The 4,977-nt window shown below is 42.5% G+C and overlaps 1 long non-coding RNA gene across 1 annotated transcript in view; it reads left to right on the top strand.

The window, feature by feature from the left end:
• LOC107100774 overlaps positions 1-579 on the top strand; it is a 23,390-nt gene extending 22,811 nt beyond the window's left edge. The window contains exon 3 of the long non-coding RNA XR_001482041.1: positions 514-579. This is a non-coding gene — a long non-coding RNA (uncharacterized LOC107100774). The remainder of the gene's footprint in view (positions 1-513) is intronic.
• The last annotated feature ends 4,398 nt before the right edge of the window (positions 580-4,977 follow it).

The raw sequence follows: 4,977 nt of genomic DNA, 5'->3' as shown, positions 1-4,977 counted from the left end.
ATATTCTTAGCTTTCTTAGCACACTAAAGTGCTTTTATTAACACTTGAATTTACAAAAAAAAACGTTTTTAGTTTGATTGATGTTTTGTTTTGTTGGAAATTCACACATTGACTAAACTGCTGCTAATGAAAGATTAACCTACAATAGTTAAGAAAAACCTCAAATCTGACAAAAGTAATAATAAGAAAATTCTATTAATATGAATAGAATGGGTCATTATCTGGGCCTTGATGACTGGCCTGATTATTCATTTCATTGACCTGCCTATCTCATCTGAACCACCTGCTCCCGCCTCTATTTGACATGCCGTCTTCCAGTCATCAGCGCCATGTTATGCGAGCCCTTGGTGAGAGTCTTCTAGCCTACCTGTGTTGTCTGATTCTGACCCATTCTGCCTTTGGACCCATGAGCCTCCCTGTTCCCATTCTGATCTGTTTGTCTGACCTGTCCTTGGACTTCTGCTTCTGCAACCTAAGCACGTCCTCGTCACCGGCTTTGGCTTCACCCTCTAGATTATCCTTCCTTCATCGGCTCGGCTCTGACCTCCGGGGCTTCTGAGTCCCTCTGGGCAACAACCGTTGCTTCATGTTGGCAGCCGACCGGGTGGAACCAACCTCATCCTCTGGTCACGGACTGAACACCCTCCGTCAGATTAACGTGGTCTTGACAGGATGAAAGTCAGACACTGATTTTCAGCCAAAAAGTTATTTAGAATAATAAACTGATGAAACAGACCAGTAGTAAAATAATAGAAGGATGTGAAACCAAGGTGTGTCCACCAATCAGCATCACAGGTCTCTGCAGTCTAGCAACCAGGCAGTGGGCCTATATATAAGGCTACAGGTGGACACTGTTTGGTGACGTGGTGCGTCTCACACTCAACATGGACCAGAGAAGGAAAGAGTTGTCTGAGGAGATTAGATAGAACATGCTAGAGCTGCATGTTGAAGCTAAAGGCTATCAGAGCGTCTCCAAGCAGCTGATGTTCCTACATGTAGGATCCATGGACTGTGACCAACATCCCTGGATGCTGCAGGACAACTAATCAGAGAGACGGATGATAGGAATGGAGACTACAGAGACACTTCTGCACAGATTAAAGGAGAACTTCAGGCTGATGGAAGATGATAAAGGACCATTCTAGGTTGCTAAGTCGGCTGCTCGGTCAGCTCGGTTTTCAGGGTGTTTGCGTCTCATGAACCTCCTCATGTGTCCAGAGATCCAGCAATACCATCCTCTACCTCAAAGGAAATCCCTTCAGTTTCCTGGTGGCTGTTTAAATTTGGCGAATGTTTAATCGCCTCTTTGATCAGTTCCCTGCCATAAATGTTAGCAGTATAAATCCTATTCTTTGGTGAAAATAAGCAAACCGTTAATGGAGATGAAAAAGTTTTCAGTTCAATAAAAGCTAGACCTCAAACAGAAACACTAGAAATATCTTTTTATGGACGCTGCTTTTGAAACATCTCTTTACAAAGTAAACAAAGCAGAAAACCTCAGTTTTGCAAAATATCAACATTATTGTGGACAGAGCCTAAAAGCTTTTTAATAAATCAATTCTACAGCCACTATTCATGCTGGTGCATAACAGCTTTCAGGAAGCGTGTGCAGAATGTATCCGTGGCGGAAAGATGAACGCCGCCATCGGAGAACATTAACTTTGAGAAAGTTTTGCAGAGTCTGACAGCGGCTGAAGAGTCCTCGTCCCTGACTGATTCATCCACGTTATTTCGCAGCTAGTTGAACCCTCACCGCTGCCACGCTGAGGGCACTCCAGAAAAGTCGAGGAGATGTTCTCACATTTTAGGGCACAGTGCCGAGAGGCATTAGAGAGCTGAGTGACATGTTGATTCAGTTAGGAGGGGGTGAGGTGTTCGCTGAAAGTCAAGGAAAATTTACTTTGAGGGAATAAGGAGAGAGCTTAGACCTGATTTTTTTTTTTATCAAGGTGAGAAACACCAGGGAAGATTCTCACACCTTTTTCTTCCAGCCTTGGACAGATGGCACCCTGGGGTTTCTTGATGGAGCTGGCAGGATCTGAGCAGCAGAGTTGGACGTTAGTTAACATTCATTTCTCAGCCGCTCTGCAGGACGGTCAGGTGGGAAGGTAAATCCCCAACCTGACTTCTGTCACGTGTCAAAACTCAATCCTTCCTTTATCTCTGAGACCCTTGCTTTTTAAATATCCTTTAAACTTCTTTATAATTCATCATAAACATAAAAAAAATTAATTCTGAACGCAGGTTTTTACTATAAGCTATGTTTAATGACTGAGGAATCTTATCCACTCACCCCTCCCATAGAGGCACACATCGTAGGTCCCTGAGGGTCTGAGGGGCCTCATCCTGGGATCCTGGAATATTGTCGCCAACATTATTTCTGATTTAGTTTTTTCAATTCAAGTTTTTATTGATTTTACAACCTTTAACATGAACGCTTCAACTGCAGTACTCATATATATCTTACAACCTTACATATTTTATTGCTCATAACATATTTAAAAACCAAAACTAAAGCCTGTATCTAAGATATACAGAAAAAGAAAAATACAAAATATAAAAAAAGGAAGCAAACCAAAGAAATTTTTATCAAAGTCACATTTATAATTAGTCAACATTCTGCCCCTGTCATGATTTTATCAAGAGCTCGGACCCACATGCAGATAAACCAGTCCAGAGAGAAAAGGGAAAAAGTTTAACAGGTTTATTGAGAAGTTTTGTGGAGATTCCAGTGTTGCTCTGAAAACTGCTCAACCGGAACTGAAAGGTGAGGGGAAGACACTGCGGTTAGTTCAGGTTCAGTGGGAGAATTTATTCTCGAACTTGAAGAGTAGAAAAGATTGGCAGACTCACGTTTCCAGAGATTAGGTTGACTCTTAGACTCCAGTAGGTGAGGAATGTGTTCTGGTGTTTGTCTCATATGGAGGAGGGCGGACAGGGTTACCCAGAATGCGGTTGCTTATAGATGAACGGAGAAAGACTGACTGCCACTCAGATTTCCTGCGCTATTTAAACAGACTGTTGTGCAGATGAATCCCCTGCTCAGTGTGAAGCTCAAAGGTTTCCTCGAGGAATAGTGGATCCAAACCTCCGGTTTGTTTCCTCAGCTTAATTTGAAGCTCAGTTGATCCTTCCAGGGAGAGAAGGTCCAAAAAAATCCAGTTTGCAGGATGACAAATAAACAATGTTAAGACTCAGGTTGACAAAAAGCGGTCAGCAGCTTAAGAGCACTCCGTTAACGAGGAAACCATCAGCAGGTGTGTGAGGAGGAGAATCAGAACCAGGCGCCGCCTGATGGAGGAAGGAAGACAAACACACAGACCACACAGACTGGAGTCCTAACAGCCCCCAGGATTCATTAAAAGTATTATTATTTATTATAGACATTTTTCATATGAAATTATGCAAAATATTGTCCATCTTTTGAGCTCAGGAGGAGAAGGGTCCTTCAAGACACTCACAATGACCCGTGCTGCTGTATTTAACTTTACTTTAACAACCACATTTTTACACTTTACAACCACAACCACTCGGATTTCTTTACTCCCACAGATTTATCTCCCAACAAACATAGAGCCCCTGTCACACCTTGAAGATTTAGCCAGTGTATTCCTGACCGATGGAAAATATGGCAAAAACGCTTGCATATGTCGGATAAGTTATGGGTATGCTGAAACATGCTGAAACATGCTGAAGTACGTCGGCGTACAGTGAGTACGTATGCCAGCGTCTGCCATCCATTGGCCATCGGTTCCAGGTCAGTTATCTGATGGTCAGGCTGTCATTGGACAGAAGTTCTGGACTCGTTATGAATCGTCTATGTCTACGCCCAACATAGAAAAAATCCATAGAAAGTTCAGCGTTTTAGGAGATTCTGGGACGTCAGGCAGACGCTGGATAAATCAGCACGGTGTGACAGGACCCTCACCTGGATGACTTTGGTATGGTCGTACCAGTTCATGCACCAGTGGGATCTAATACTTTAACCCAAAACAGGGGGATCTTATTGCATTCACAGACAGGATGTATAAACTTGGCTGACTGATATTTTCAGCAGTTAGAATTTGTTGAACCCACATTTCTTGAGGTTTAGAGGGGGTTAAGTACCACCTATGTTTTAATTTATACTGAATAAATGTCCCTTTGGCCTCCTTTGTTAATCTACAAGAATCTAATAAAAATGTATCCCATTCCTCCTTACTTATAGTAAACCCCAAATCATTTTCCGGTTTTGTTTTTATTAACCGTGTTCAGTCAAATATGAAATGTTAGCTGCACTAACAGAGGATAGCATATGTGTCCCAGCTGCATCTGATCCACATAACCTGGAGGTGTTAGTTATTTGTTATTTCTGTCCTTTTCATCACATGTAGAGCAGCAGAAAACCCCAGAGGTAGGAGTTTAACCCAAAGAGCATGGAGAGGAGTAGTGAGCAGGACCAGGGAAGACTTCATTCCTGCTACCATCAACCAGAAGTTATATATCAGTTGGTCAAACTGGTGCTTCATTTGCAATAAATGCCAGAAATGATAATAGATCAGAAAGGTTGAGGAAAAACCGGTCCTGGATGGAGGCGACCAGAACGTTATAAACTAAGGCCAACCTTCTGGACAAGCAAGCATTCACATCAAAACCCGGCTAACTTCTAAAGAGTCTCTCAACTTACAGTCTGTGCTCTGAAGTTACACTTGTGTGTAATGTTTAATGTATATGAAAATGGATTTGATTGTCCGCTGTGCCAGTATGTCACACAGCTGAAGGAACTCCCACTTAATGGCGCAGAAGGGGGTGGGTCCCAATCATGCCTGGAAATCAATCCAAGGCTTTTATGCATCACAGTGTTTCTATCAGATCTCAGAAAAGAACAACCATCCTCAGCTCCTGTGTTTGAAGAAAATGCTAGCAGTCTAAGTAGAGACCGTCCACATTTTCCAACCGTGATCTGCCTTTAGTCACAGTAGAGACTGTCAACATTTT

Source organism: Cyprinodon variegatus, unplaced genomic scaffold, assembly GCF_000732505.1.
Source record: "Cyprinodon variegatus isolate N-32 unplaced genomic scaffold, C_variegatus-1.0 Scaffold1008, whole genome shotgun sequence".
NCBI lineage: Eukaryota > Metazoa > Chordata > Actinopteri > Cyprinodontiformes > Cyprinodontidae > Cyprinodon > Cyprinodon variegatus.
This window is presented reverse-complemented; position numbering and strand designations above follow the sequence as displayed.